We start from the raw sequence: 23,422 nt of genomic DNA on the forward strand, positions 1-23,422 counted from the left end.
CAAAATAATTTCTTGTACAAAACTTGCAAATCGCCTACTTTATGGGCAGCGGGCAGCAAGCTGAAATATATGTTCAGTAGCCAAATAAAAAAATAAACAAGGTGAATAAAGGTTCGCTAATCATATTACTGGCATTTAATTGTTGGTTACGTGGTACCGCGAGACTGTGCTTCGAACGCGCTTGATTTGGCTACGCCGTTCGCAAGCCGCTAGTATCATCGTCTATAAACGGTAAAGCACAAAACACACAAATGAAACATTCCACGCAAGTGTTTATCAGGACGAGAGGAGCACTTGCGCCATAGCCGGCGCAATCGTCATATTAGGCCCCAAATGTGTCATCGGGATGAAAGGAATGCTACAAAGGCGTCGCTCTGTGGTGCTTCGGTGACCATCTCAGCACCGCTGCAGGCAGCGAGGAAATTGGCGTGCCTGCGAGTAAAACAGGAAGCGCATGCGCGCCGCGCCGGTCTCGACAACAGGCGCCGGGCCTCCAGAGCGCGCATCGGTGGCTTTTGCCACGCGCTCGCATGGTCTGCAAAATTAAGTCCCCGCCTGTACGTGCAAACATTGGACCAACTTGTTCGCCCTGTCGCTATCAACATAGCTTTTACAGAAAACAAAGGTTCAGCTGACGTGCAAAACTTGAAGTTGCTCAGTTGTGTTGCACATGAAGTAGGACACCCAAAGAGCTATGGTACTGGCAGTTGCTACTGGTTGGATGACTGCAGTTATGGTGTGTTCCGAGCATGGTTGAATCAGTTAAGCCAATATATTCTGTAAACATTTTTTACATTGCCTTTTACATTAAAACATTTACAGTGAAAGTCCGTTAATTCAAACTTCAATGATTTGAGTGTATGGATAATTCGAACTGTTCAGTTCGGCCCGGCCAAGCTCTTATAGAATTTTATGTATAAAGAAACCCGTTATTTCAAACCCGAGTAGGCATTGCCATGGATAATCTGAACTATGCGCCACTGCGCTGGCACAGAACACGGCCAGGGAAACGCACCCTGTGGCTACACACACGCCGAGTTGAACGGAGAAGTTAAAGTAGGGCAAAACTAATTTAAATCCTGCATGGCGGGCATTTTGAAAGGCACATTGTTTGGGAACTCAGTTGATAAGAACGTGAGTACAGTGGTATGTGCGGCACGCTGACTGATGAGGCCATCAAATAGGCCAGAAGCGCAGAACCTGTCGCTGCCAATGACAACAAAAAGGATGAGGATGAAGCGTAGCGCAGATGTCTGCTCAGAAGTCACGGCCGGCTGAAATGCTGCCCGTCTCTTCTTCGCTTTTGAGGAAGGTGAAGATGGAGCTTTCAGCTACATTTGTTTGTTAGAGCAAAAATTGCTGACTGTTGCCGCCAAGGACAAAAGGCAGGCCGCCATCACAGGCTTCTCAATTGCAGTGCACTGTTGTTGTTCATTTTCATAAGTTCACACTTTCATTAATTCGAACTGAGATGTTCGAATCAACAGGCTTTTACTGTACTTCAAGAGAGACCTAGTTAAGCAGCTGCATGCAATCTGTCGGCAGCATTATGCACTCCTGTCCTAGTTGGTTGCAGAACAGCGTATGAAAGTACAGTGAATGCCATTAAAGCACGTACAGTAAACCCTGTTACAATGAAGTCGCTTTATCTCTTTTGCTGAGTGCATCTCCATACTGTCGTTGAACTAATTACATGTGTCGTCTCACTGACATGCTCGGGAATATTTTTGATCACAGCTGTGGTGAATAAACGATTCAAGCATGTACATCTTTTTTTTTTCAATGTTTTCAGAACTCTCTGCTTTATCTCTCTGTGGGATATGGTAGACATCCTTGTTGGGTGCCGTATGGAAAAGACCGCATGCATTTAGGAAGTTGGAATCACTTTGCACTTGTTTAATTAGACATGTGCCGATGCGGAACTTGGTACGAGGTGAAAAGAGATGGTTATTCAATGCATGCATGTGTGAAGTTACATTCCAGTCTGGCAGACTGCAGTCTACATGAGGCGGCAGGATCCACTGTTGCTTTAATTCAGTTGTAGTCACTTGCACGCATCATGCAGCCCACCCATGACATTGAGCTCGTGTTTATGAGCAATCCGCTGCCGCTTGCACGTTGGCACCCCAGGGGTGAATTTGGTAACGCAGCGGCTGTCCCTTTGGAGTGATGCGGTATTGGTGTGAGAAGTGTGTTTTCTTTGGTTAGAGAGTCCTGTAAGCATGCGAGAGCTTATAAAAACACGCACACACACGCACAGCTGCTGCTTTGTGTTCTGCATTTTATTTCAGCTCTTGCAAGTTCACAGGACTCCCCAACCAAGGAAATCATACCTTTCTCACTCATGCCACCATCGCATCATTTCAAAGTGACGGCCGCGCTTTACTGAATTCTGCCTCAGCGAGTACAAGTACTTCCTTCATGCTGTCGCTTCCTGAAAAAGCATATCGTGTCGCACTGTGCATAGCTGGTCATCCTAGAAGTCGAAGAATTTGGCTATATGCCTTTCAAGTAGTTCTGGCTCCTTGCTTCAATACTAGTAGCCCTTCCAAGCCTCTGTAGGAGACTACTTAGGAGTGCGAGCACACCAGCGTCTCGTATAGTGTTAACCGCGCCACTCAAGCTCAGTGCCAGCTGATCAAAAATAGTGCAAAGGGCAAGGACAAGAGAGTGATTGCACGATAGCGCAGTGTCCGTGTCTCTCGTCATTGCTTTTTGGGCTGTTTTTTTCTCTGTCATGCTTCACAAACCCGCCCAACCTTCCACGTTAGTCATCTATGCTGGCTAGCCAACCATTGTTTCAGTAATGTACAAAGCTAAGCTGGCTGCTAGGTCATTGTAACTAGCTGCAGTGCAGAGCAGGAAAGTCGAGGCAGTGCAGTACTTGTATCATCATCTTGTTGTATTCCTGTTTTGTGCTGCAGCTATTTTTGGTCACTTCCCTGCGTATGTCCTATACTACTGTACTACGTATATGGTTTACTTGCCGTGAAATTAAAAAAAAAAAATAGGGCATGTAAATGATTCTTCTTGTATATGACTTTTGCACAAAACTGCGGAATATTAAGACAGTAGACGATAAGTCTCTTTTGGGATTCATACCACTGTCTTGAGAATTGTCAGCGCTAGGCTGGACAAGTTGGAGCTTTCAAAGACTAGGGTGGGTTGCATGAGCCTCCAAACACCCAATGGACTACTAGCAGGTGCTAAGAAGGCCTTTGGTGGTTTGGGATTACCTTGCAACTTTATGTGAAGTAAAATGGAAAATAATTTCTATCACCTCCTATTGTCTGCATGCTTCCATGAAGCTTCCCTGGATTGGCCTGCGTATAAATTGAAAGGAGACGGGAGACACATCAATTGTTGCCGGGCGTAAATCTATTTGTCAGTGACTTCCAAGAAATTTTAACTCGCTAACAATTGCTAATCATAATGTGCACCATGTGACATTGCAATTTCGTAGAGCACATTGGAGGAAGATTGAATGCAGAAAGTTCACACTCCCTCTATTTTATGTAAAACTTTACAGGAGAGCAGTCTCAACTTTGCCGTAACTTGTGAACAGGAAACTTTGCCGGCTAGAAACTTCTTTTGTTCACACTTTTTCGAGAAAACACCTGGTGTATCTCTGCCCTCTTTCAGCTGCTCCAAGCCTTGTTTCATAGGATGCGGCTTATTTTGTCTCAAAGAAATAGGATAAATATTCCTGTAAATTTAAATTTGACCATCACTGGAGAATTTTACTTGGATATTTTGGAAGTCCATCACCGGCTACATATGCTGCTGCTACACTGCATTATTATCCGTTCGTAATCGTTTACATGAACATTTGTGCCTCCCTTGTATGTGCATTGTACTAATCGATGTCTTACATGCATCTTCACACTATTCGCACAGGTTGCAGGTATCCCAGAGCTGCTGCGCTGGACTAACTGCACCGACGTGCTCATGAAATGTCTGAAGAAACAAGGGTGCTCAGGGGACATTCAAGCCATCTTCCATGCAAAGGGTGAAGGGCCTGAACTGGTGGAAACTAAGCTTGCCATGGCTTTAGTCTGCCCAGCTGTATCCTACGCTGCAGGTTTCAAGGAGAGAAGGCTCTATGATTGGCTGCAAGCTAAGTAAGTAGGTATTTGCATTAAGAGATTGGGGACTTTGAAAAATAACTAGCCTGTGATGCTATAGAATAATGATTAGTTGCTGTATGCAATAAATAAAAATAAAGCATTGCCTGGCATGCATTAACAAAGAATACCGGCTGAATACAGCAGTATATTTTGGGCTTCATTTAAAGCTTTGTTCCTGTGTCCTGCATTGGTCCTATTTCCATGCTTTATGACCAGCTGCGTACTTTACAAAACAAATCTCCCCAAGTGGTCTCTCACAAGCAACTTTTGCTACCTCTTGGAAACAAACATACCCTCATGCCTCTTTTTCATTACCAGCCTTTGTTTGGGCTGTAACCTGAATGGTTTAGCTCTGCAGATTGTTGTATCGTTCTTGGTACTGGGTGAAGTTTTGGGGGGAAACATCTAGGGGAGGAGTAAGTTTTTTGCAAAAAAAGCAAACACTCACTCGAATACAATCAAGCACCCATGAAGAAAGCATACTGTAGTTCTCAATGTTGTAAACGTGTTGTTTTTATTTCTATCACTGTGTATTTTTTAGCACGGCAACTTGTATGTGGCTTTTATCTTTTTAAAAATTGTCTAAAGAAATTAAGACAATTTGGCCTCATCAATAACTATAGCCAGAAGCAAAAAGCACATCAGTCTTATTACTGCATTAACACCCTACTAGAGAAAATGGGCAGGCGTCACATTCCAAGTGTAGGCATTGTTTGCCACAGATTGAATTTCTGTTCACTCAGCGAGCGATGGAACAGAAGATAATAGGTGTAACATTAAGGGACAAGAAGAGAGCGGAGTGGATCAGGGAACAAACACGTGTTAAGGACATATTAGTAGAAATTAAATAGAAGAAATGGATGTGCGCAGGGCATGTAATGCGAAGGCGGGATAACCGTTGGTCATTAAGGGTAACAGAGTGGATCCCTAGAGAAGGCAAGCATGCAGGGGGCGGCTGACAGTTAGGTGGGCAGATCAGATCAAGAGGTTTGTGGGGATAAATTGGTCACAGTTAGCACAGGACCAGAATAATCGGAGATGTGTGGGAGGGACCTTTGCCCTGCAGTGGGTGTAGACAGGCTGGTGATGATGATGATAATTTTCTCTTCTAACTTGTGTCTGAAAATATGTCGCTGCAGCACTTGCCATGGTCACCATACTGATTTGGCTGCACACAATCTTGTTTTCTGCCCCACATGCAACTTCTAAAGCGGAACATGATAAAAATAATGCAAACAGGAGCGTCGCTTCATGGAACTGCAGCCACATTCCCCTGCAGCATGTTTTGCGAGAAGATACTCGGGCTGCTTGGGTGCACATTTAAACTATAAAAACAGTTCGTTAAAGAGGAAGGGGTACATGTGAAACAGACAGTCAAATTAGTGAGTTTTAGTGCAAGGCGTGATAAATATGCAAACAACACTTTACATGGGCTTACATCAGATGTGAGCCTACTTATGTAAGCCTACAGCATATGCTCGTCGTATATTAATTATGCCTTGCAATAAAACCTAATACCTAAGTTGATTTTCCATTCTCATGTGTGCCCTTCGTACTTCATCCTTGGTAAACTGGCTGTTTTTGTAGTTCAGGTAGATATATTAGCTGCTCTTCTCTGTTGGCGTCACTGCAGCCCTTGTATTTGCATGATTCACCTGTAGTTTCTGAGTGGGTAGAAAGAACAAAACAGTGGCGTCGCTAAAGGGGGGCTGGGTGAGGGAGGGGGTGGTGGTGGGGGGGGGGCGTTGCACTAACCAACCAAATATTTCTAATCGCGAGGGATCTGCAATCGTGTGTTGATGGCTCACGTATAGAAGTTGTGACTTCCATGTATTGTGCCCATCGACGGTGTGCATGGCATTTGCACGAGGATGGAGAGATACGGAAGGGGCGTATCCCATGCGCCTCTTGCAATAAAATTAGAAAAGCAAGGGACGAATAGCTTGCCTAACAAATTATACAAGAAATGAAACAGCTACATAGACATTTACTGTATTTACTGGGCTGTTAATCAGATAAATCTACGTCTTTCTATTTCATTCTGATTTTAGGTTTTAAAAAATGCGCCTCATGTTTCTGTGTTCCGCGCATCAATAAAGCAGATAGAATTGCGCTCGTGTTGTTTTGTCTTTTTATGGCATTTGTGCGGGATAGCACGTAGTTCTAAGTTAAAAAGTGTGAGAAGCTGATGACCTAACATTTTGCCTTGGTGGGTGCACCTTTAAAAGGTAGTGCATGAATAAAAAATGACAGAAAAACAAAATTAAGGGCTTAACAAGGACATAGACACCTGGTACAGAACCCCATTTCCCATCACCAGCTCACGGCCACTAGATGAAACTTCTTCATCCAAATGGCCGTGAACAGCCACTAGGTCCGCTGAGGGCTGCCCATCGTCGGGAGATGTTCAAAGAGTTGTACGATAATCTAGGTGGGTGAGAGGCGAGTTTCTGTGCCCGAAAAAGTGTGGCAGCAAGCTTTTTGCATTTACACTTTTTGCATTTTACATTTCAATGACTGCCAACAACGGTTAGGACGCCCAGTGTTGTATACACTATGGGCTAAGTGTACCTCTGGATGCATTTTGGAGAGGCGAAAACTCTACCGGAACAAATCAGGCAGCATGAGAACGATGTCTGGAGGCCGCAAAGGAGACATCGGTGGAACGTCCATCTGGGAAAGCGTGCCCAACTGGACAAAATGACTGTTGCACACCAAAATATATCGTTCCCTCCCAACTCTCTCACATGTGTACATGCAAGGCGTGCGCCTCCACAGCACGGCACTGTGTGAGGGAAAGCCGCTATACCACGTGACCCCAGAGGAAGGGACAAAGCTGGTTCCCAAAACATCTGGTTCTTCATTAGTGCTTTCGGTTGGAGACTGCGATTTCATTTCCTTGGCTAGTGAGAAAAGGTCTTTGCCTTGGAGCCGTCTTGAGCTAGTCGACTGCACAACGATGTGAATGGAATCGTTGCAAAATGTCGGAATGGGCGCGACCGAGGATTGTTCCCTCCCTTATCGTATAGACGGTATTCGTTGAAAAGTTTAGCGGTCAATTTCTTCACTTAGCAACACTGGAAACTGCCACAGACATGGCCGATGCGCCACGGACACGGCGCACCCTGGGCCACTGCGGCCGCACGCCGAAGGAAAAAAAAGACACCGGCGTGCGTCACCTGCTCCGTTCCAATCCGATTCTAAACTGTGGCGCCAACAGAGATGTTATTAATCGCACTCACAGTGAACTCGACGCAATACTTCGTGTTCGGCAGAGAGTTCGTAACGTGAAACACAGTCATGTGTTTCACAGTCGTGCTTACCACGGAAAAGTGCCGCCATTTCGGGAAGCCCAACGTAACGAGTGACGGCGCACCGTGGCCTTCGCGATCGGCTACCGGCAGCACGCCACCGGCAGCAAATCGCGGAGGCCACGGGCGCGCTCACACAGTTGCATGGAGGAGAAGAGGGGTGCCTGATCTGCGGGCCGTGCGCGCAACATCGCCTATAGTCGCCCAGCAACAGACTCTTGGCCACAGATATGGCGGCGCACACTTGGTTGCCTGCATACATTCCACGCCATTGAATACCGAGGATATCGAGCTGCATGGCTCACGGCTGCTGGCCAGAGTGGCTGAAGACGCCGAAGCACTCGAGCCTGTACACCGTACAGATTGAAGTCGGTTCCCAAGCAATGGAGGAGAAAACTATTGCGTAAATAATCAGATTTAAAGGCACTGACACAAAATTTTGAAGGCGAGATAACTTCGGAAATAGATTGGTGGGAACACATATACATCATCTGCAAAATATCAGCGGCGAATACAGCCTAGAACATATTTAAAATCAATTTTAAAGTGTGCGAAACGCAACCGAGCTGCCGGCAGAGGACCACGTGCAATCGACATCCCGAAGATATCATGTAAATAAACAACATCCAAACACGTCACGAGTTTGTGTTTGCCGCTTCCGCACTGCCGGCGTTTTTCGCCGGCTCGCCCGGCTCGCCGCTCCAATCGGAGGGCCGGAGGGCGGAGCTTCTGCTCTCGAGAACGAACGACCCGATCGTTGGCGGCGGAGGCGCCGTGATTTCGTCAGCTCATGGGGCAGCTTGCCGCGACCAAAGTTCTACAGCGATTCCAGGCACTCTGTTTCTATTACTGTTTATTACCATTGGATGCGAAAACGCGCCGGAGGCACGAAAAGCCCACTTAGCTAGCCGCACGGTCGCTGTGCAGGCGGCGGCCACGGCCGCAAAGTGGCCCAGGCCGGCGCAGGTAGCTCAAGTGATAGCTTGTTACCGCTGCACGAAATTGTCCCCAAGTCCCAACCATGGTGGCTTACATGAGAAAGGAGTTAATGATGCGATGGCGGGTTGCATTAAAAATTGTCATCTGCACCGCTTACGAGAGCGGCACTGGAATATCCGCCGCAGTGCTAAGCCGAACACATCTGTAGGCAGACCGGCCGGCTGCTCCCAGCGCGCGTCTTGCCACCCACCGTCTCGAGCGTCGCGCGTCATTCTTTAGCCGCGGTAGCATTTGCACTCGCAGCGCCTGCGTCACATCGACGGTCGCTTTTTAATTAAGCGCCTCACGAGATGAGTACGTGGGGGCATTCGCAGAAACTGCCGTCGATGCAGATTCGACGGCGGCTTTGCTCTGTGATATCCCTCCGACGGTCACGTGGTCAGCTTTGTTCACACAAAACCCACAAAATCCATCGTTTCGCGGCACTCGCTGAAACCGAAACTGCGACTGGCCGCATTTAAAATGCCTCTAATTAAACAACCGTCGCACGCTGAAGCAAATGAGGTTTCTACAGGTTATAAGTAGTTCACTAGCTACTTATCGCAACAAAAAAAACAAGATGCAAAATTTTTGTGTCCGTGCCCCTTTAACGCTGGCAGCTTCCCGCGGTGCTGCTCCCGACTTCGACAACCCAATCCCAGCCTCTCCACTGATAAGCCTGAACCTCACATTTTATACTGTGTTAATTTTTCCAAAGGTCCCAATGTCAACTTAGCTGAAAATGTGTGATGGAATGCATAGCTATAACGTGCAGAAACCACGACATCATTGCAGGCAAATGCCCAACACATCACATCCAGCCGCACACTGTTCGTAGACGACTTGTGTAAGGCCGGTCGTCGCTTTCCCCATTAAAGGTCATCTTCCTATCTGCTCGTATTCGCGATGGCCAGATAATGACAATTGAAGAGATAACGAGAATCTTCAGTTCCTCTGTTTCAAGCGTAAAACTCGTGGTAAAGCGAATGCTTTTCGGCATCTCAAATGCTCATCTAGATGATACGGTTGGGACCACAGAATCTGTATTCAGGAAAAAAACAAGCTTGTGTAGTCATCTTTTAAATGCAGAGCATTTCAGTAACTCACGATGTCACCCGCGTTGACGTCCGTAGTCGTAGTCCGCACCCCTCCCCCTACACTATATAAAAAAAAATACTATCCGGCGCCTGGTTTCGATCCCTCGACCCTGCGGGCAGGCCAATGCTACTTTTTCTAGTTTCGGTTCTATTATTGCTCCCCTAGAGGCAGTGGCGCTGGGGAAACACTCCTCCTCTCATTTTTTTTTTTCTTTTCGCTTCTCTCCGGCGCGACTGGGGGCACGCATGCGCGATAACGGTCACCGCAGTTGCTGCTTCCGCACGGCGAGCAGTGAGGCTGACGCGCGTCTCATGTAGTGGGCGATTTCTCGTATGTGCTCGATGTGCTCCCTCGGACATTACGGTGCTGTAAAAGGGACGCCAAGAACAACAGGATGAATCGTAACGCGAAGACTCTTTGAGTGCTGTTAGCAACAGGTGAGAACGTGGTTCGTATGCCGTACGTGAAGCTGAGCTGAAGATAGGACTTGTGTCGTGCGTGTGCTGTGGTTGAAGACAGACAACCTTGTCTGTGTTGTATTTGTCAAAGTGTTTAAGTGATATTCGAGCTGGCGTCGTTACTGCTCAAGCGGCGTGGCTTCGTGCCATCGGAGTGAGGCTTGCCCGTTGGAGGCAGCGGGGTGGCGGCGGCGGTTGCTGGGTGGGAAGGGGGGGTACACGGGGAGGGGGGAAGGAATCCAACCGGCATGAGAGGGGAGAGCATTACCTCTTTCCCATGCAAGCTGCGCGCCCTCGCATTGTTGCCATGGCAATTATAACGCCTTAAAGGCCAACATGGCGGTGGCGTTGCTAGGGCAACAACAACGCAGTAATGTGTCCCCAGGCTCACCAGGGGAGAATATGCCACATGAGTCGCAATTAGCCCGGACGCTGGGTTGAAGGCTAAGAGTCCGCCTCCTGCTGCGGGCGGAACGCAATGTACATGGTGCTCTATCCACTGCGCCACAAAGCCGAGACAGAATGGGAGGCTACAAACGCGCCTTATATCCTTGACTCATTCAAACTACGTCAAGAAGCTGCTGATACAACGCATTCACTACCACCAACTCCCCAAACACTAAACGTTAACGCAATACACCCACCCCCTATGTGACGCATTTACTCGAGTCCCCCTCACGGGGAGATGGGCCCGATTTTTTCCTAGTCTCTGGGGTCGGTCACTTTCTTTCTTATTTTAATCCACTCTTCCTGCAAAATATTTGCGAACAGCCCATTTTCTTAAAAGCCAGTCCTAATTGTATTTAGTTGCTGTGACAGCTTTTATTTCTCCCCCAGCGTTCCTTCACCTGGCTCTGTCTGTGGTCCTTCAAGCTTGATTTGTTTAGTGTGGGTTCCCAGATGCACGGAAAAAATCCTGAATGAAGTGGACACTTGTCGCGTACGTATTGCCTTTAAACAGCCCTATCGTTGCTGGTCACTCTCTTCCAAGCCGGCGTAACGTCTGCACGATTTAGCCGGCACAGCTGGCTGCAAAGCTTACCGAATGCCTCTGGCTGCCCACACATCCATCACTTCCGAGACCCTTGCAAGCATCCTTCGCTTGGTATCGACTGCAAGATGGGGTATCCTGTCGCTGCCGCGCACCATTGTTCAATTTTCACCTACCCCGCTCTTGTATGGCACATGACCCACTGTTCTGCCGAGCTCTTGACCGCTTCTTGCTCGGCTGCCAACGGCTTTTTCGCTCTCGGGTGCTTTTTGGCACACTGCTCTTTACTGTTCGGATTGTTATCGATATTTAATTTGCCTTTATTTCGGCTATTGAAAATCTCGTTTAGGTCAACATTGTGGCACCGTTCCTTTTTTTAAAATTGGGAGTCTGCCATTTAGGGTCACAAAAACTTTGTCGCAATTTATTGTCGTGATAGGCCGCAAATGCAAAATATTTTGTTTTTGCCTGATAGCCGTTACACCATCATTTCTGCTGTGTTCTGAAGTTTTTTTGCGTGGATTTTTCCCGTTCCCACGTTCCTTCGTTTTGGCAATACGTATTTGCAGTTAGACAGCTATTCTCAGTTTTGCGTGCCCCTAGAGGACAAGATCCGTGCACGATGAGCGCTACGACCAACAGCTGCTACAACCAATGTATGCCTGTACATTTTTTATTTGAGGCTGTAATCTGCCTATTCAGGCCAAACTATTCTTCCTTTGAGAGCAGTGTCCATTTAGATGGGTGTTGACATCTCTCGTTTATTTTCAATGCAAAGTGAAGCATGATGCGGAAACAAATATACAATGATACAGAGCTCCACACCTCTTGCTTAGAAAGTCTGCTGTATGATGCCACCTTGTATTTTATTTTCTCAAAATGCTCACCTTGGTAAAAAAATCAAATCGCAATGAATATTGTTTACATAAAAAGTCGATGTTCGTGTATTTGTGATGTGCACAGTCGGCTTCTGGGGTGCTCTAAACCAAGCTCATGTAGCTCTATATCTATATATGTTATGGTTTAATTTAAGTAACGAACAAATGGGTTGAAGTTGTCGCTTCCTTTTCTTCTATGTTTTCATTGTTTAAAAATAACTAGCTGCACATCAGTTCGTATCGTGTAACTTCATTTCTCGTCGCACGTCAATGTGTACTTGTATACTTACATTTCGAAGATCACATTTGCAGTAACTGTGAATAGTCTTTTATAGATGTGTATCTAAAAGAAAGATACGTTTTTTAATTAAACCCTCCCTTTTTTGTGATGTAAGCGCCATATATGACTTTAATAATCATATTTTTTGTTGCTCCTGGGGGGGGGTGAGACATTTTCCGGGCCCCGGGTGCAAGTTTAGCCAGCAACGCCACTAGGCCAAAATGCTACAATTGGTGAACGCCATGGCTCTAAGGCCACACCACTTCCCATTTACCCTACCCTTACATGGGTGTGTATTATAATTTAGTAATTTTTACTTGATTCATTCAGTTAAGTATAAACCAACTTGCACTTGTGCCTAAAACTAGGGTTATGAACTCTGCCATGAAGGAAGCTGGGATGGGGGGGTGAGGGTGGGGGTGTGTAGCGTACCCTAACATAGGGAGGCAACAAAATCAGTTTTCTCTATTCTGCTGTCTTCCAGACAAATCTGTTGCTTCTGTATTGTTGCGGCCTCTTTAAATGGTACTTCAGCTGGATACATGCTGCTTGCAGGAATTGTTCCTGCTGGAGAATGTACTTGTAAAAGTTGTTGCACTTCACGCAGAAGTTCAGCTTTGCCTACAGCTCTTCCTGAACAAGTTCGTGCTAACTTTGTGTTGCGTAGCATGATATGCCTTGTTAAGTGTACATTGGATCGCATAAAAATGTCTAACTGGACGGTTCAGAACAAATCCGGGACAACGCGGGACTTAGGACATTGTATGAAAAGTCGGAATATAGTCCTGCAAAATTTGGGACAGTTGGTAACCCTAGATGGTACTGTTAAATCAAACCCATGTAAAAAGGCATAAAAGAAGGGGTTTGCGAATATTTTTTTTAAGTGAATAGGAAGCAGTTCTGATTTTAACTATTTTTTAAGTATGCTTCAGTAACTAGCGTGTGGAAAAATTACAGGCTGATTTAAAAAGGTGTGCAAAAATTTTATGGCATAAATCAAACATACAGAAGCTGTCCTGCTGCATTTACTTTTAGTATGGATATTATATTTTATATGGGGACAAATTTCATCTCCTGTGGTGACCTCAATCACAAGTGTTTTTATATTAGTGTAATGAGGCCATATATTCTGACAAGCTGAGATTAACACACCTCTCCTAAAAAAACGTAAACAGCAATTCTATGAACTTTCATCTCGAGTAAACTCAAGTTTATGGGGCAAGGCGTGAAAGTTAGCCTATATATGAACCCTCACAGGTGTGCCCTTATGGCATCATGACATCATCCCTTTGCAACCCTCCACTCTCAAGTCCTTTTCCTGGTACAAAGAACATACTGATTTTATTTAAAAAAAAAAAAAAACATTTGCACCACGAATGTCCCCATGTGAACACCATGGCCTATTTAATATTGGTTCTGTGAAGGAAATTTTATGCCTAATAGAAGCTTAATAGAAACTTAGAAAAAAGAATTGAGACCAAAATTGGCACAAGTGCGGAATGTTATGGTGTTTAAGGAATGTTATTAAAAAAGGATCAACTGTGCACGTGATTTGATAAAAAAACTGGGGACTGTGTCAGTACGCAGCTAGACCTTCTTATCTGTTCAGAGATTGAATGGTGCAGATTGAGCGTGGACACATGGTGGGCTTCGCAGCTGTGCCACCACACAGGCCGCTAACCCGTTCATCCTGATCATGCAGGTTTTTGCCCACATCATCGCCAACCTGCTACTGCCTGCCTTGCTGGCTGTATCGTCTGCCACCCTGGGAAGCTGCCTGCCTGCTACCAATGAAGGCGAACCTTGTGTTTGCCCCCTCCCTGGCACCCATGCTTCCGGACCTTCGGCAGCGCCACCCCTCCCTCCGTGGATCGTCGAGATAAATCCAGCCACCCTATCGCCGTCGACAACATCCCCTGCGCAGCCTATAAAGCAGCAAGCCACCATCCAGCGCGCACTGTGGGCTTCGCGGCTGTGCCACCACACAGGCCGCTAACCCGTTCATCCTGATCATGCAGGTTGGTAGTTCGTATCCCACGTCTACTAAAAAATCAAGTAATTACTGTTTGGTGCAGCTGCCGAGCCCACAGTGCTGCTGTTTGCTTGTTACCGAATGTGTGAATGTCATACGTGCCTTGCTATTGCTATCGGGAGATGTAGAGATGAACCCCGGGCCAGATATTCTCGCTGAGCTGAAAAGTTGTCACAGGGCCAGTCGACAATAATATCTGAGATGCAAGGTCTTAAATCCGAGATAGCCACCACTAACCAGACTATCACCAATCTTGGAAAGCGCATTGCTGTCTTGGGAAATCACTGCCAAAATCTTCTAACCCTTCGAGCAGAAGTGGATGCAATAAATACTAATACTGATGAGCTAACTCACCGTGTGTATGACAGAGACGAGCGTCTTGACGACCTCGAGAACCGTTCCCGGCGTGACAGTCTAATATTCTACAATCTCCCTGGCACTAATCCGAAGGAAACATACGCTCAGTCAGAAGAAATAATAATCCAGCACTGCCCTGAACGACTTCAACTAACAATCGAACCAAAAGACATAGAGCGTGCACATCGCCTAGGGCGGCACACCAATAACCATAAACGGCCTATAATAGTGAAACTCTCGTCTTTCAAAACTAAAGAATGCATCCTTTCAAACGGCCCAAAACTAAAAGGTACAAAATTTAGCATTGGCAAAGATTTCACCTACCCTGTTCGAATAGCCCGAAAAGAGCTCGTTGCTTTCGCTAGAAGCAAATCTGTGCTGTTTTCACTGTGTTTTCAAACTTTGCACATTGGCTCTAAGCGATACATTTTCGACTATGAAGCAGGAATTGTCAAAGAAAAAACATAGGGATCAGTACGCCGTCGGCAAGCGCGCCAACAGCCACATACAAGCACTCAAGCTAAGCTTTCGTTTTCTATAATTTAATACTAACACCCGTAGTTGTCTTCCTAAGCGCGTGCCCCTGTCTAATCTATTAAAATCATCTGGCAGTAGTATACTTATATTGACCGAAACGTGGCTTACTGACGACATTTCAGATACAGAGGCTCTGGCTGACTTGCCGCACTTTAACCTTTTTCGTCACGACCGTAAGAACGCACGTGGTGGGGGCGTACTCGTCGCGACTAGCAAAAAGCTATCTTGCTCCCTTATCAAAATCGGCTCACAACTTGAAATATTATGGGTAATGTGCCATGCCCCACCCGAAACAGTAATACTTGGCGTATGCTACAGGCCCCCTCGTACTGATCCAAATTTCACCGGCGAACTAAATGAAATGCTATCTACGCTTACTAATAAACACCCCACCGCACATATCCTCCTTTGTGGTGACTTTAATTTCCTGAATATTGACTGGCTGAACCAAACACAACTAATTACAGGAAATACCGAAGCAAGAGAATTTGTCGATGTTTGTCTGAACTTTAACCTTACGCAACTGGTATCTGAACCAACACGTGTAACTAGTGAATCTTCGAATATTTTAGATCTGATACTAACAAACAACCCCGAAAGCTTAGAATCTATCTCGTACTTACATGAAATCAGTGATCACAAAGTTATTCATACTACACTAAACTTCATCCCTAAAACACGCCACATTTCCAGCAAAACAATTCATATGTGCAATAAGGGTGATTATGAAGCAATTAATAACGAACTGCGAAATTTCCTGCCCGAGTTTGAGTCCAATTTCGATACCCGATCTCTTAACAGTAACTGGTCTTTAGGGACAAAGTAATCGAGTTAGCTAATAAATATATCCCCAAGATGAACTTCCCCGCCAATCAAAATAAACCATGGTTTTCAAAATGTTTAAAAAGGCAAGAAAATAAAAAGAAACGTTTCTTTTGTACTGCGAAACTTAATGGTGCTGCGTGCGCATGGGACAATTACTATGCTGCAGAAGACGCATATTATGCTGCAATTCGAAGTTCGAAACAGACGTTTTATCGCATTGACTTACCTAAAATTCTAACAAATAATCCTAGAAAGTTCTGGGAAGTTATAAACCCGTAACCGACTCGCGAAATAAAGCTTACTGACCATAATGGAGATGAAGTTAGTGACGCTGATTGTGCCGACGTGTTTACCATCGCGTTCTGCTCTGTGTTCACTAAAGAAGCAGATTCGCCACTTCCCTGGCCACCTACTACGACATTACCCATAATGGCTTCAGTGGAATTTTCTGTTGCTGGCATTTCGTCCCTTATCGACAGACTTAAACTTTCATCATCGGCTGGCGTAGGCAACAATAACTCCAAACTGTTAAAAAACACTAAACAAATTATTGCAGTGTATTTTTCGTTGCTGTTCTCATTGTTGCTTGAAACAGGAATGTTACCAGACAACTGGAAAGTGAGAAAGGTCATTCCGGTCCACAAATCAGGTAACAAACAGTCACCCCTAAATTACCGTCCCATTTCACTAACCAGCGTCTCATGCAAAATCATGGAACACGTCATATACACTCACATAATGCACTTCCTGGACGCTAACAATTTTTTTCATTCTTCCCAGCATGGCTTTCGTAGATCTTTATCTTGTGAAACACAACTAGCGATATTTACTCATATTTACTCATGATTTGCATGCTAATCTTGACCGTAACCTCCAGACTGATGCAATCTTTCTAGACTTCACTAAAGCTTTTGACAAAGTACCACACAAATGTTTCTTACTAAAACTTGCCCAGTTGAATTTGCACCCCAAAATTCTAGCATGGATTTCAGAATTTCTTGCTAACTGTTCCCAGTTTTTCAATATTAAAAATACAGTCTAATCCCGCTACAACGAAGTCCGCTTCAGCGAAATTTCTGCTTCAACGAACTATTTCTAATTCCCCGTCGGCTAGCCATAGAAGTCAATGCAACAAAGTCCTAGGCGCAACGAACCATTTGTCTGGCTTGCTTTCGCTTCAACGAAATTTTCAATGATTTGGGCTGGGTTTGAACAATTATTTTGCAATAAAATAAGCATAGCGCCAGCTATCTGTAACTTCTTATACATTCAGGACGCTTAGTTTCACCGAAAACATGTGCGGTGCACCCCACACTGCTACCCAAAACAAAAACAAACTCGTAGGTGGACGCCATTGTTTGATGGTGGTTACGATGCGGCGGGCCGTCTTTACACGAGGCGCAGGCCAGGTTCGCCAAGCCGGAGCTATAGCTAATCCGTATCCAGTTGAAATCGCGCAAATGTGCTCTGCTGCTGGCGCAGTGCTGTCATGTATTTGTTGTGAGCAGCTGTCCTTACAGTTTTCCTTCTATAATTCTTCAAAGTCAAAAGCATAAATAATGTTTTCGTGTTTATTCTTGAACCCGTGTCATCCTATCTTAGTCACGAGCGCGCGGTCGCGATAAATGCAAGCGCGCACAGCTTGCCTGTCAAGGGCAGTTGCTGCCGTGCCTAATCAGAGGATAAGATAACGGCGCCGTTCCTGCCACAAGCGAGAGGGGGGCTTCCAACCGCCTAGCAGCTATCTGCAAGTAATCAGCTGGGTGGAAACACCTTGTTGTACAGCAATACACTTTACGCCTGCATTTCATTTCTTCACCTCTCCCCTTCTCGTTAGTATCGCGCTCTTTGCCTGCTGGTAAAAAAACAGATAATCATTGGTATGTTTGTTATCTGAATAAACACAACGTTACTGCACGTCACTCCTTTTTCTAAACATCGTGTTATGCTGCCAATGATGCGGAAATATCCGGGGCTATTTTTCTCGCCCTTTCGTGCTGTGTTCGGGCAGATTTCGCCTCAACGAATTTTCGCTTCAACGAAATTTTTTGCACGTCCCGTCAATTTTGTTGTAGCGGGATTCGACTGTAACCATTTTAGCTCCCTCTCGGTAACATTGGGCGTCCCCCAAGGGTCTGTCCTCGGACCCTTTCTGTTTCTAATGTATACTAACGATCTACCCATGCATGTATCTTCTCACATCCGCATGTTTGCCAACAATTGTGTTCTATACCGCAAAATTACTAACCCTTCTGATCAAACTGCACTTCAAAATGACCTTAATCGTGTACAGCAATGGTGCGACCTATGGATAATAGAGCTTAATTCCACTAAATTCAAACTCGTTTCTTTTCAACGCCAGCGTAATCCCTTGTATTTTTCTTACGTAATAGCTAACTCGACTCTTGAACAAGTTCAATCCTATAAATACCTAGGCGTCACCTTAACCAGTGATCTTTCATGGTGCACGCATATCACGAACGTCATATCATCAGCAAACCGATCTCTGGGTTTTTTAAAGCGCCATTTGCGTCATGCCCCACTGGACATCAAACTTCTCGCCTATAAATCTTTAATCCGAACTAAACTAGAATATGCGGCTCCCATATGGAGTCCGCACCAGGTACACTGGATCAATGAATTAGAATCGGTGCAAAATCGCGCCACTAGGTTCATTCATTCCTCATATTTATATGACATAAGCATATCATCCCTTAAACGCGAAACTGGTCTTTCAAATCTTTCTGTGCGTCGCCGCATCACCAGCCTTTGTTTGCTACACATGTTTTTCTACAGCCCTCTTAATGAAGCACCCTACATCGTCCCTCCGACGCGCATATCTCACCGCACTTCCCACCCGTATCGAATTGCCCGTCCACATGCTCGCACTACTACTTTTTCTGCCTCTTTTTTCCCCCGTGTAGCAGTGGACTGGAATGGCCTTCCCTGTGATGTTCCGGCCATCATGTGTTCATCAACATTTAAAGAGAAGGTCACCATGCACATTTCCATTTGACGACCTGTGTACATTTATCTGTAACCCACCCCTTATGTAATACCCCCTACATGGGGGTCTTTAAGGTATTAAAGTGATGTGATGTGATGTAATGACACATTATCAGGGTGCAAAAAAGAGAAGTGTGAGGGAGGAGTTAGCCCATCGCCAAAGAGATAAGAGGCCCTTCCCAAAAGCACCTTCCTCCTGTCCTCTCTTAGCTGCAGGTCACCCGTGCATTGCGGGAAAGCTTGTCACTGATGGTGGAGGAAGGTGGTGCATGCTTGTGGCCGTCGATTGCAGGCGCTCAAAGTGCAATTCATTTAATTTCATTTCATTTATTTCGTCCTTAAGGGCCCAAAGGCATTACATAAGGGGGGACAAGTGATACAGCCTGATACAGCCTGTGATACAGCCTGTGACCAACTAGTAAAAACTTGTGAAAAAGAGTGTGTAGGAAAGCGGACTTGGTTGGTGTGGTTGATGCTGATGAGGCATCCTACATTTATTTAGGTCGCGTAGGCCCAGCCAGAACGAGCGGCCGCCCAGCTGCTGAGTCAACATTCCATCTGTGTCCTGTGGAACTGTTCACGAGCCAGTGCCAGGACCGCTGATGATGATCGGGGTGATGATGGGGACGATGGTGATGGTGTTGCTACAAGTGTATCAAAGGTGACAGTCTCTCTTGGCTACCTAAATGAAAAAAATTTGGTCTGTGTGTCTGTCTGTCTGTCTGTCTGTCTGTCTGTATTCACATACCTGCAGAGTAGCATACCTGTAGAGGTATATCGGCCAATGCTTTATAAAAGGGGTAATCAGGTCTATCATTTCAGTCAAAAAGTTTGATGAATCAATCAAGCAAAGAATTAGTATGCAAGCTCTAAGCACGTTGACTGTAAGCAATTTCTGTGCTTTCTCTGAAGCCTAGCATACTGTTACACGCCCACAGAGGAGCACACACCGGCATAGGCGAGTTGGACAATGCTTTATAAGCTGGAATTCATGGTCAGTCAGATGAACACACGTTACAAATAATAAGTGAGGTCCCCTTGGGCCTGCATGATGTTGCAAATGATCAAATAAGGCTTGCTCGTACAACAACAACGAATCTTCATTACATCGTTTCTACTTTTTTTCCTAATAAGGGACGATATGATCTTCCTTTTGAAGGAGTGAGAAGACATTGTGCCATTATTATTGTGTAGTGCAGAGCTATGCAGAGACGAGTGGGGGCAGTGGCAGTGGACATGACAAAGCACTGGTGGTGGTTCCTGCATGGGAAGGTGTAAAGGCGGCATTGGCGGCTCGGCTGCTGGAATCCGGCAGGCAACAACGCTACTTATGCTTCATGCCTTGCGGCGTGTGACTCAATTGATTGATTTGATTGATTGTAGGGTTTAACACGCCGACGCAACGCAGGCGATGAGGCGCGCCGTAGTGGAGGGCTCCGGATTAATTTTGACCACCTGGGGATCTTTAACGTGCGCCGAAATCTCGTACACACGGGCGTTTTCGCTGTTCGCCTCCATCAGAAAAGCGGCCACCGCGGCCAGGAATTGAACCCGCGACCTCGTGTGACTCAAGCTGGAGTTATGTGACACATTGCTTTGGTGCTGGGAGCATCCCCAAAAGCAATACGTAAGCTGATACACTTTTCCATTAAAGGGCTGGTGAAGAGCTTTTCAAAAAAAATTTTGTTGGGGCATTACATTATAATTTTCCTGACGCTGAATTCGAAAACATGTTTATTTTATGTGTAAATACACCCAAACCATCTTTTCTTGTCAAAACAAACGACCCCTGCCCGCGGACACGGTGAGAGCCCTGGCTGCCTTTCGCAATTGGCTGGCGGCAGATGACGTCATATTCGGAAATGCCGGAGCAGCGGGGACCGCATGGCCTGAAGATCTCATTTTGTTCCCGTTCAGATACAGGCAAGAAGGTCCTCTGGTGAATGGAGGGCTCACACAATCTTTCCTTAGAATAGGAGAGCCTGAGGGAAGTATAAACAAAACAGGTTCGCTCGCGGCGAGCTTTAGAAAGGGTTTCTCCCCCGACGACTCATGGCCGGCTTGTTTCTCGGGTGCAGAGAAGTTGCGCAGATATTGGTTCGCCGCTTTCACTACCAGCACTAGCCACAATTCCTAGCACAATTTTTCAACCCACCATCATCCCCATCTTCGAATGTGGAACTTTGTTTTTACATTTGGACAGGCGGCAACAAGCTCTGCGCAGCGGCCTGCGATGCGCACAGGCAGCGCGGCCGCCGCCGGTCGCCGCGTCGTGCAGAGGTGCTGGTGCCGGATCGCTGCTCAGCCGGTCAGTGGAATGTGGCATTGCTGCACATACGCATGTTTTAGAATAGGGGAGTTGAACGTTGGTCGCCCCCCAAAAGGTAGAGGAACCAAAGCGCAGTACGCTGGTCCCCGACAAGCTTTAGAACGCCTTCCCCAACAGCTCCAGCCAGCTCAGGTTGCACGGATCGCCGCTGATGTTGGGAACTTTAAGTTTAGTACCAAGGGAGATAGTTGGTCGCCGCTATCTCTACAATTGCGAATGACTATCCTTAACACAGTTTTTCACCGCATTATCATCCCCTTCCTCGCATGTGGAACCTTATTCCTACATTGATAGTCATTCTAGCGATCGGTGCTGTGCTCATTCTTGCGCGCAAGTAACGCCATTCATCGGCCTCTCGCCGCATCTCTTGCTCGGGCAGGCCAGTCGACGAGCCACCGTGACCGGTCGGCGCTCCGCATCGCGATACAAATTCGATCACCTCTTTCGAAATCACCTTGGATGACAATCCCTAGCACAATTTTTCACCACACTATCATCCTCTCTTACACGTTTACCTTGCTTTTCGCGACGGCCTTGATTCTGGACGGCAGCGAAGGGCGGTCGCTGCCGCGGCATGTGTGGTGCGAGCCGTTTCGTGCGCCGTACGGGCATGCACAACCGGCGAGTGTGCGGAGCGCTTCCGCGCGCATAAAACGCTTCATGCCTTCAGCTTACTTGATTTCTTCTTAAAATCTAGCTATTCAGCTAAGTTGTCGTCACAGCCAACAACATTGATCGGGAAAACGAGCAAGGAGTTCGGGAAGCCCAGAGTGCTGGGGTCCCACAAATTTTCTAATACCCTTATAATAATGGATAAGAAACTTGGGGTACCTCCATAATTGTTTGAGCCCGTCTCTTCGCGTATGAAGCACAGAGCAGCCGACGACACGGCCGGCCCTGCGACTACTTGTGAAGGCAATGTAGTAGCCACAGGCGCTCGGGTAGGAAATCTCTGGTATCTAGGAGTCGCTTTAGGGAATCACACAGTAGCATTACGGTTAAAAATCGACGCGGAAGCAACTTAAAGCAATGATGATTAATATAGTGCAGATTACACGCCTGCTAAATTCGGAACTTCGCCTAGAAAACTGGGGCACAGTGAAGCGGCGGCGCACGTCCACGGCCGCTGGATGAAAGGCGCACTACGTGCGCTCTCATAAAGCGGCCGTGGCACGTCGCTGGCCGTCTTCCGATTATGACGCTACTTCCGGTCGCTGCCTCTCAGTTTGTCGCTCTTCCGGCGATGCGGCAGGAAGCAGTGGGCGGGACGTAGGGTCAACTTTAACGACGAATACCGCTGTCCCCAAGCTAAAAATGACCAAAAAAACTTTATAGGCACAAACTGACCAACGTAATAATTGTAAAAAGTAGAGTTTTGCCCGGTTTTAAAAGTGCTTCAGTAGCCCTTTAAAGGGACATTGAAAAGGGTTCCAAAGGCTGCAATTTTATGCATGAAATTGCTGGACACTACTTCAAGGAATGTCCCCCACAAAAATGGTTTGAAAGCATGAAATACTAGCCAAGTCATTGTATTAAAAGGTGCTAATTAATAGGCCTGGGGCTTTTGCCTTCCTTTTGCGCCCCATAATGAGGATGCTGTGAGCTCACTAGCTTGGACCAGGACCACCGAGAAAAACCTATCAAGGCGGCCTTCCATGGCCCGTCTGCATACAGTCAAACCCGGTTATAGCGAACTGTAATATGCGCCACGATTAGTTCGATATATCCAATACAGTTGAACCTCGTTATAAGAGACTTGGATGTAAGAGACAAATAAGTATAAGAGACACTATTCACCCACATGGTTGGCTGCCCCTATCTTTCCCATTAAATTGACCTCCCTTATAACAGACATTGGATGTAGAAGACAGTTGGTTATAAGGGACAAGTCATCCTTGAACTTATCAATAATCTCGCTTGTAACAGACATTTTCACTTCAGATGCAGTGCCACCATTCACTAATTGCAGTTGCTTCCATTGTGGAAACTCAGGTGGACGACAGACGCCTGCAGTCGCTATTTATTATAACTTCAGCAAATGCACAGGGGTTCAGTCAGCTATGAAATGACGATGAGAAGCCCTGCCAATGGAAATGCAACCTACAGAAGTGGTTGAAGCTTTCTGCCATCCATTGGAGCACGACTGCACATGCGGGCTCTCCCACTCGCGTAGCTCCCAATCAAGAAGCATCGCAGATGTTGAGTCCTGCAAGAG

The 23,422-nt window shown here is 46.2% G+C and overlaps 2 pseudogenes; one reads left to right on the forward strand and one right to left on the reverse strand.

Annotated features, from left to right (window-relative positions):
* Positions 1-23,422, reverse strand: part of LOC144172677 (nose resistant to fluoxetine protein 6-like) — a 250,733-nt pseudogene that overhangs the window by 136,767 nt on the left and 90,544 nt on the right.
* Positions 13,818-14,978, forward strand: LOC144172669 (uncharacterized; annotated as a pseudogene).

This window comes from Haemaphysalis longicornis, unplaced genomic scaffold (assembly GCF_048455015.1).
Source record: "Haemaphysalis longicornis isolate Haplotype H1 unplaced genomic scaffold, Haemaphysalis longicornis Haplotype H1 scaffold_25, whole genome shotgun sequence".
NCBI lineage: Eukaryota > Metazoa > Arthropoda > Arachnida > Ixodida > Ixodidae > Haemaphysalis > Haemaphysalis longicornis.